This window comes from Ovis canadensis, chromosome 18 (genome assembly GCF_042477335.2).
Source record: "Ovis canadensis isolate MfBH-ARS-UI-01 breed Bighorn chromosome 18, ARS-UI_OviCan_v2, whole genome shotgun sequence".
NCBI lineage: Eukaryota > Metazoa > Chordata > Mammalia > Artiodactyla > Bovidae > Ovis > Ovis canadensis.
The window spans coordinates 77,806,773-77,817,177 of record NC_091262.1 but is presented as its reverse complement, the minus strand read 5'-3'; positions in this window follow the sequence as shown (position 1 = coordinate 77,817,177).

Here is a 10,405-nt window from a genome sequence, read left to right as displayed (position 1 = left end):
AGGCATTCCAAGCACGGTTCATTCTTTGTTCACCAAGGACATCGTTCATGGCTTGGCCCAGGGCAAGGGACTCCCCCAGCCGGCCCAGGAAGGAAGCCCCTTCTCTTACCAGGAGGTGGGACACTGCCAACAGAGCTGGTCACCGCAGCTTTATTGAGAATACTCAGTAATTTCTGATAATGACCAGCTAGAACTGAGAACAAGCTCTCCTGAAAGGTCATTTCTCCAAGAGAAGAAAATTACTCCTTTTCCTGGAGGCTGTCATCTTTCGCTTTAATTAATATCAAACGTGTACACACTTGGCAGTGACTTCAAACATTTGAGTGGACTTCCTGTGACATTTCTAATACAAAAAAAAAAAAAAAGCAAGTCCTCCAGGACTAACTGAGGTGTTCATCAGAGCCTTCTGGGTTGCTAGGATGCTGGCGTGGCCAGCAGGCCAGCGAGGATCATCTCCACCCTCCCCTTCCCACTGCCCTGGGGACCGCATCACCCTGGCAAGGACTTCCCTAGAGCGTGTGCTGCGCTCTCCATCTATTCTCTGGGCAACGATATGAAAGGATAGAACTGCCTGCGTTCACATAAGAGCTGCCTGGGCAAGTGCACTAGCCCCTGCCTCAACTTCTCCATCCATGAAACGGGGCAGTAATAGCACTTTTTCACATGGTTGTTTCCTGGATTACACCGAATTCTCTATGTGGGCTGCTGAGCACAGAGCAGAGACTGTGACTGAAGCTGGAGTGACTTGTCACTTATGCTCGTCCCCACACGCCCCGCTGTGTAGATGTCAGGATGACCTGGACAGATGAGCCGAGTCTGGTGGTTTTGATTTTCAAATCCAGGGTGGCTACTGGCCTCTCATTCCTTCCTGGGGGTCCCCCGGCATCTGCCCCACTGTGTCACGGTTGTCAGTGTGCCTGCAATCCTCACCAGACTGAAGGCAGCTCATGTCCGATGTATCTTGGCCCACAGGCATCCAACTCCAGGGCTGGCCAATCACAGGCCCCCAGGAAACAGGAGTCAGCATGAACCAGAACTCTGAGGGGTAGGAAGGGTGTGGTCCAGGGGTCCAGGTGAGGATGCCAGACCCCCTGACCGAGAATGGGACTCCAGCTTCTCTACATAGCTGCAACTGACTGTCCAGTCCAATTCCTTTATTATTATATCCGTTTTGCTAACAAGAATATTGAAGTTTGCCCAAATCACAAAGCCAACCTATTCCTTGAGGAATCGAGAGATGAACACAGACCTAGGCACAGCCCTTCTCTGATAAGCAGGTTGCTTTTGTGATCCGCAAACTCCCCCTTTGAAGACCATCGATAGGCACTTCCCTGGTGCTCCAGTGATTAGGATTTCATCTTCCAAGGCAGGGGTGCAGGTTCAATCCCTGGTCAGGGAGCTAGAATCCTACACCCCTTGTGGCCAAAACACCAAAACATAGAAAAAGAACAAAAACAACTGTAGTAAATTCAATAAAGACTTTAAAAATGGTCCATATTTTAAAAATTGTAAAAAGGACCATCTATATAGTGCCTAGCATGTGCTGGCACTTCCTTGGTGATTGAGACAGACCCAGCCCCCCTGCTGGTACTCATGGTGCAATGATGACCCCCATCAGCTACATCCACAAAGGCTCAGGTAGAGCAAGGCTGGTGTAGAAATCTTTCTTTTTCTGAACACTATTTGAAGATGCCCACACATGCACCATCAACACTGAAACCCCCCACCTCTGCCAAAAAGGCAACAAATCCAAGCAAAAAAATCGTAGTCTGCATTTCCTGCAAACAAGGACATTTTCCACCTAATCACGTTACAACCACCAAGACAGGAAATGAATGCTGATGCATTACGACCATCGATGCTCAGAGTCCATCCAAGTTTCACCAGGGGTCCCAGAACGTCTTTTATAGCAAAAGGATCCCAGACCAAGCCTCACGTTTAGCTGTCACACAGGTGGAACCATTGGTAAACAGTCTGCCTGCCAATGCAGGAGACGCAAGAGACTCGGGTTGGATCCCTGGGTCAGGAAGATCCCCTGCAGGAGGAAGTGGCAATCCACTCTAGTAGGCCTGCCTGGAACATTCCGTGGACAGAGGAGCCTGGTGGGCTACAGTCCAAGGGGCTGCAAAGAGTCGGACCCCACTGAGCAACTGAGCACACGCCCACACCCACCCACCCACAGACACAGCATCTTTAACTGTCTTCATCTGGAGAGCTCCTTGCCTGTCCCGATCTTTTCACTTCCAAGGAGCGCAGGCCTGCTCTTTTCCATAATGGTCTCAGCTGGGGTTTGTCATGGCTCGATTCAGGTTCTGCAGCTTCTCGGGAACCTGCAGACGTGATGCTGTGTTCTGCTCCCTGCATCACAGGAGGTGGGATAAGATTTCTATTTGTCCCAGAGCCTACCGGGCTGACTTTGTTCATTGGACTGTGGTCTTTTCTGCGGGATTTGCCAACTGTGGCATTACTTTCGCCACAGTGAAATAGGTGCTATAACGGTCCCATTTTACAGATGCAGAAGTTGAGGCAGGGCATTAGCTCACTTGTCCACATCTCCTGTGTATGTGTGTGTGTGTGTGTGTGTGTGTGTGGGTTACATTTGTATGTGTGTGTGAGTGCTAAGTTGCTTCAGTTGTGTCTGACTCTTTGCGACCCTGTGGACTGTAGCCCGCCAGGCTCCTCTGTCCATGAGATTCTCCAGGCAAGATACTGGAGTGGATTTCCATGCCCTCCGCTAGGGGATCTTCTGGACTCAGGGATAAAACCCACATCTCTCAGATCTCCTGCACTGGCAGGTGGATTCTTTACCACTAGCGCCATCTGGGAAGCCCTATGTGTGTGATACGCAAACAGCCCTTTCCTCTTCTATTACTGTCATTATTATTATTTATATATATTTTGCTGTTGTTATTGTTCAGCTGCTCAGTTGTGTCCAACTCTTTGTGACCTCATCAATTGCAGACCACCAGGCCTCCCTGTCCTTTACTATCTTCCTGAGTTTGCTCAAACTCATGTCCATTGAATCTGTGATGCCATTCAATCATCTCATCTTCTGAAATCCCCTTCTCCAGATTTTTTTTACCATTATTTATTTTGATATTCAACTTGGTCCTGATTTATAGGATTCCTTGGTGGCTCAGACGGTAAAGAATCTGCCTGCAATGCAAGAGACCCGGCTTCGATCCCTGGGTTGGGAAGATCCCCTGGAGAAGGAAATGGCAACCCACTCCAGTATTCTTGCCTAGAACATCTCATGGATGGAGGAGCCTGGAAGGCTACAGCCCAGGGGGTCGCAAAGAGTCGGCCATGACTGAGCGACTTTACTTTGGTCCTGATTTGGCCAGCAGGTTAGCCTTTCAAGCTGACTCTGGTCCTTATCATTCTTTGAGCACTTCCTTACCTTCTGTCACAAGATATTCCAGATGTATCTTGTTCTTTCTCTGCCCCAGCCCTGGAGCATGCTCTGTCTCTGTTTAGTGGAGCGTGGTGTTAGCAGCCAAGGTCTGGACAGGAGATGTGCTCATTGCTGCTGGGATGTCCGTCTCCAGGCTCTCTCCGTGGACAGAGCTAAACACACACACGCTTACACGTTCATTTGCTGCCATATTTCTCTATCTCTATATGAGTCATTCCTCCAGTTCAATTCCAACACCACTGCGTTCACCCGAGTGTCCTACCTTCCATGTTTGTGGCTGTTTCCCAACAGTGAGACGCTAGGCCCACATATCCTCAAAATAATTGCTTATGGGATCAATCCCCCCTAAGTAGGTGATCAATCTCTCATTGCCACCACCATTACCCTTGTGTATGGGGCCCCTCCTCATCTCTCTCTCTGCTTTGGCTGCGATACCCTTTGTGCTCAGCTGCTCGGGCACCCTCTCACCCCTGTGGACTCTTTGATTCCCCGTGTCATTGGCCCTCAACGTGGAAAATCTTGCCCGCTCGCACCCATTCAGTCTCCTACAGCAATGCTGAGCTACCGTGCACTCCTTGCCTCAGGTGTGGGTGCCTCCCCTGCTCGGCCTTATCTAACAGCCTTTGGTCTGACTAGACAAAAAGAAAAGATGTCAGGCAGGCTGCCTATGAAATTTTCAAAAAATATTTATTTGACTGCACTGGGTCTTAGTTGCTACGTGTGGGATCTAGTTCCCGACCAAGAGTTTAACCCAGATCCCTTGCATTGGGAACACAAAATCTTAGCCACTGACCACCAGTGAAGTCCCTGAAATGTTAATAGGTCTTGCCAAACTGGTCTCCAAAACGGTCACCAGCAGAGTATGAGAGGACCTATCTCCCTGCACTTGATGTTGGCACATTTAAATATTTGCGAATCTGATGGGAAAAATGTGAAATTAATTTGCATTTCCCTCCTTTTACTAAATAAGTTGAGCATCTTTTAACATGCGTCCTTTTAACTTTATTTTTGGCTGCACTGGGTCTTCCCTGCCGTGCTCAGGTTTTTCTCTAGTTTCCGGAGGCCTGGGCTACCCTCTAGCTGCGACGTGCAGCTTCTCGTTGCGGTGGCTTCTCCTGATGCAGAGCGCAGGCTGTAGGCGCATCGTTGTGGCCTCTGGGCTTAGCTGCTCCACTGCGTGTGGAAGCGTCTCAGATCAGGGATCAAACTGGTGTCCCTGGATTACAAGCCAGGTTCCTATCCACTGCGCCACCAGGGAAGCCCTACCATGCATCTTAACCCTTTATAATTTCTGTTCTGCCTCTTATCCGTTCATAACCTTTTCCCATTTTCTTATTAAAGAATTCTTCGTATATTTTCGATACTTATCCTTAGTTTGTTACATAGGACGTAAATCTTCTTATTTGCCATTCTTCTTTTAACTTACATTATCTTTCTTCATCTGGACTTAAACCCTATAGTGAAATTTATGAATTTGCTTTTTTAAAAATCTAGTTTAAGATTACTCAAGATCATGAATACATTTTACGTTTTTTTCCTTCTATTTTTCTTCCAAGATTTAAAAAAAATGTCTTTATTTCATTAATTTTTGTTAACAGAATGAAGAGAAAATTTGATTTTAAGTTGTTCCATTATTATTGACTAATCCATCTTTTCCTCATTGATTTGAAACGCCACGTTTCTTCATATCTTAAATTCTTTTATTTTTGTTCTAAGAATCTATTTATCTATTCATGTGCTAATATCACATTATATTTATTTAAATGACTCTATAATACACGTTGACGTCTTGTCGGACGAAATTCCCCTCTTTGTTCTTTCTTTTTTCAAAGCTGTCTTGGCTATTCTTGAACATTCACACTTCCATCTGAATATTAGAACCAGCTTGTCAAATCCCATTAAAATCTTGATCAGGTTTTGATTGGGATTGTGTTGAATTTACAGATTTATTGAGGGGATTAAGAGGGAGCAAAAATATTAATTCTTGGCATTGTGATATGGCCTCGAGAAAGTGTGTGCACTCACCAACAGGCTCTCTGGACCACTGACGCCAGCTCTGGCCCTGGGGTCCCGGGGCCTTGTGTGTGGCTCCGGGTCACGCAGGGTCACCGGGGGCCCCTCCAGGGGGTGCTGTGGGGCCCTTCCTGGGACCCAGAATCCTGGTGTGGAAGGACTGATTCCAACACCGTTCACATCCTCAAATGCACACTGAGCACCAGCTGGGGGCATCCGGGGGCTAGGTGTTGAGGGTGACCAGGGGACCAGCAACAAACCCCCTGCCTGTGGAGCAGGGAATGGGGCTAAGAGCAGCTAAGAGCCGCCAGCTGCAGCCTCGAGAGGACGGGCTCTGAGGTCAGCTTTGAAGAAGGGGTCAACTCTCCTGGCAGGGCAGGGAGAGGACGGTGGTGTAAACAGGAAGTGGAGGGAATGGGGTGGCCTGTGCTGGAAGGAAGGGCAGCTGGTGATGAGGTCCCTCAGCACGAGGTCATATTGAGGCCCGCCTGGGCATCATGGGTGCCATGCAGAGGGCTGCCCAGGGCAGGCACCAGGTGGAAAGCCTGGGGCTGGAGGCAGGAGGTCTGGGTGGAGTGTCCTGTCCATGGGAGTCGGGACGGGAGGAGACCACTGGGCCAGCCCAGAGGTAGCTGAGTCCATGTTTCAAGTGCCGATGGAATTTACTTCCATGTAGATCTCGATGTTTATTAAAGGTAAGTAATAAAAATACTTTAAGAATCATTAAAATTCAATAGTAACTGTAGCCATTGTTTATGCGTCAGACCAGCAGAAGATTTTTTCTTTTCCCCCAGAGAGGGTTATTTATCACTGACATTGTATAGAATTGCAGGCACATGGTGATAATAAAAAGCAGACTGACTTTCAGTCACTTTTATTATGTTTTAAATTCTTTACAAACCATGTACCTGGTGACCACCCCTACCACCCACACCTCAAGGACACCGCCACCCTGACCCCATACGTCCCTTCAGCCACCTGCTCCTGGCTCTGTTGCCTTTCACGGCAAACCCCTGGCTCCTCATAAACCACATTCTCTGTGAAATGCTTGCTGAGCTCAATAGTGGGACTCAAAGAAGAGCATTTATGAGAATGCATGAGTTATAAGCAGTAACCACCAGGAACCCCAGGTGTACCTGGGGCACCCAGTTTAAGAAAGTGCATTGAACTTGAGGCCCTCTGTTTACTCTCCCAGGCCCCATTCCCTGCCCATTTTCCCTCGAAGCAATCCCAGGCCTTAATTTCTGCCCATGTATCATTCTCCTGCTGCTCTTTATTGTCTTACCACACGCATGACACTGCCCTCAACATGGCATTGTTCAGTTTTGCGTGATTTTGATCTTCAGGTAATTGGGTCATTCTGTGTGGAGCCGTCTGCCCTCTGCTTTTTTCCCTTTACATGATGTCCCCAGACTATCCACACGGTGCAAACAGCAGGTCATCCTTTTCACCACTGTGTAGCATTCTGTCCCGTGAATGGACCACAATTTATGGATTCATTCTGCTGCTGCTGAAATTTGGGTGGCTTCCAAAGATGTTTTGTTTTTTTTTTTCTTTGCCCTCGTGGCAGTGCTGCTTTAACAAGGCCAGGCTCACGGTGCCCCCGGGCTGGAATTCTGTCGGGTTTATATCCGGGGGTAGAAGCGCTGGGTCGTGGGGTGTTCTTTTCCTCAACTTTATCACATAATGTAACAGTGGTTTTGGTAATTTTTGATTCCCACCGGCGAAGTTCCCAATGTTCCAAATAGTTGTCAACAATTGGTATTGTCACTGGCCACAGAGAAAAATCTAAAATAAAGTTTGGCACTCATATTTCAATGATAGGAATGACTGCGACAAATACTGGTCTGAAGTCACTACCTTTTTTTTGCCTCCCTCAATGGAAATGCAAACATTTTCAGATCCAAAGGCACCCCAAGTTTCAGGCAGATCAGTTTGTTGAAATTCCTAAATTCTAGGGAAAACCTTTTTTTTTTTTTTTTTAAAGCTTTCAAAATTCCAAGCTGAGGAAAAATGTTTCTAAGAGAATCTAGACCAAAATCAGTCTTCTCACTTGCTGTTCTGGAAGTCTGAAGACTGAGGAATAATGTGATCATTGCAATAAACATGTAAGGTCAGAACTGTTATTATCCCCTCTTTATAGCTGAGGAAACAGAGGTTGAGTAAGTTCTTCGAGGTTGTACATCTAGTAAATAATTTGCTGTTCAGACTGACACTGTCTGACTCCAGGATACACACGTTTAACTACTGTGTTCTCCTAAGTAGGACGGAAGATAATAAAACTTGTTAAACATGTAAAGACCTTTTACCCAAACTGACCAGTGAACAGAAATTTTAAAGCCACTGTCATTAAAATTAGGACTAAGAGAGGATGCCTTTTATCACCACTAGTTTTGTTTTTGTTGATGTTCAGCCTCTCAGTCATGTCCAGCTCTTTGTGACCCCATGGACTGCAGCATGCCAGGCGTCCCTGTCCTGCACTATCTCCTGGAGTTTAACACCCGAACTCATGTCTATCGAGTCAGGGATGCTCTCTAACCAGCCACCAGTATCACTCAACACTATCTTGGCTAAATGTACTGTTATAGAAAATGAACAAAGACAATGTAAATATGTGACAAGAGGTTATAAAATTCTTTATTTTCAGATTATAAATTATGTGTCTAGAAAATTCAACTACAGCAACAAAAGGCTAAGGTGGCTGGATACTAGATAAATAAGCAACCACAAAGTAGCTTCATTAGACTAGCAATAAACAAAAAATGGAAATGGAAAAACCATCATATTTACGATGGGAAAAACCTATTTTTTGTACATGTTTGAAAAACAGACTTGAAATATTCTATTTATGATAGTATCAAAGTGAATGAAATCCTGAGGAAGAAACAATAAAAGTAGCACAAAATTTACACTCTGAAACTACAAAACACTGAAAGAAATGAAAGGTCTAAATAAATGGAAAAGCACCTCAGATTCAGAGACTGTAGGACTTAAAATCGTGAAGATGGCTATACTCCCTAAATTATGCATAGATTCAATATAATCCTTGTCAGAATCCCGGTTGATTCCTTTGTAGAAATTACCAAGATGATTCTAAAATTGAAATGGAATGGCAAGGGACCCAGAACGGCTAAAACAATTGTGAAAAAAAGAGAAATTTGGAGAACTCACAGGACTGATTTCAAAACTTAGTACAAAGCAAGCATGTAATGAAGATGATGAAGACTGCGTGGTATGAGCACAAGGACAGACATATAGATCAGTGTAACAGAACGGAGAATCTAGAAATAGACCCATGTGTCCATGGTGAACTATTTTTTAAAATTTTTTTTAAAAAAATTTAAGTACAGTTGATGTACAGTGGTATGTAATTTACAGGTGTACAATATAGCGATTCACAAGTCTTCAAGACTACACTCCATTTAGTCTTATTATAAAATGTTGGCTCTACTCCCCTCATTGTACAATATATCTTTGTAGCTTACGAGTCCCTCCCACTCCCCTCCAATATATCGCGCCTCCCCCAGCCCTCTCCCTCCTGGTAACCACTAGTTTGTTCTCTATGTTTGTGAGTCTGCTTCTTCTTTGTTATGTTCACTAATCTCTTGTATTTTTTAAAGTCCACATACACAGTGTTTGTCTTACTGAGTTTGCTCAAACTCACGTCCATCGAGTTGGTGATGCCATCCAACCATCTCATCCTCTGTCGTCCCCTTCTCCTCCTTTCTTCAATCTTTCCCAGCATCAGGGTCTTTTCCAGTGAGTCAGTTCTTCACATCAGGTGAAAACTTCACAAAATATTGGAGTTTCAGCATCAGTCCTTCCAATGAATATTCAGGACTGATTTCCTTTAGGATTGACTTGTTTGATCTCCTTGCAGTCCAGGGACTCTCAAGAGTCTTCTCCAATACCACAGTTCAAAAGCATCAATTCTTTGGTGCTCACCCTTCTTTATGGCCCAATTCTCACATCTGTACATGACTACTGGAAAAACCATAGCTTTGACTAGATGAACCTTTATCAGCAAAGTAATATCTCCACTTTGTAATATGCTGTCTAGGTTGGTCATAGCTTTCCTTCCAAGGAGCAACCATCTTTTAATTTCATGGCTGCAGTCACCATCTACAGTGATTTTGGAGTCCCCCCAAATAAAGTCTCTCACTATTTCCATTGTTTCCCCATCTATTTGCCATGAAGTGATGGGGCCAGATGCCATGATCTTAGTTTTTTGAATGCTGAGTTTTTTCACTCTCCTCTTCCACTTTCTGCAAGAGGCTCTTTAGTTCTTCTTCGCTTTCTGCCATAAGGGTGGTATCATCTGTGTATCTGAGGTTATTGATATGTCATAAATGGGTCATTTTTCATTCCAATCCCAAAGAAAGGCAATGCCAAAGAATGCTCAAACTACCGCACAATTGCACTCATCTCACATACTAGCAAAGTCATGCTCAAAATTCTCCAAGCCAGGCTTCAGCAATACGTGAACTGTGAACTTCCAGATGTTCAAGCTGGTTTTAGAAAAGGCAAAGGAACCAGAGTTCATATTGCCAACATCTGCTGGATCATCGAAAAAGCAAGAGAGTTCCAGAAAAACATCTATTTCTGCTTTATTGACTATGCCAAAGCCTTTGACTGTGTGGATCACAGTAAACTGTGGAAAATCCTGAAAGAGATGGGAATACCAGACCACCTGACCTGCCTCTTGAGAAACCTATATGCAGGTCAGGAAGTAACAGTTAGAACTGGATATGGAACAGCAGACTGGTTCCAAATAGGAAAAGGAGTACGTCAAGGCTGTATATTGTCACCCTGCTTATTTAACTTACATGCAGAGTACATCATGAGAAACACTGGGCTGGAAGAAGCACAAGCTGGACTCAAGATTGGTGGGAGAAATATCAATAACCTCAGATATGCAGATGACACCACCCTTATGGCAGAAAGTGAAGAGGAGCTAAAAAGCCTCTTGATGAAAGT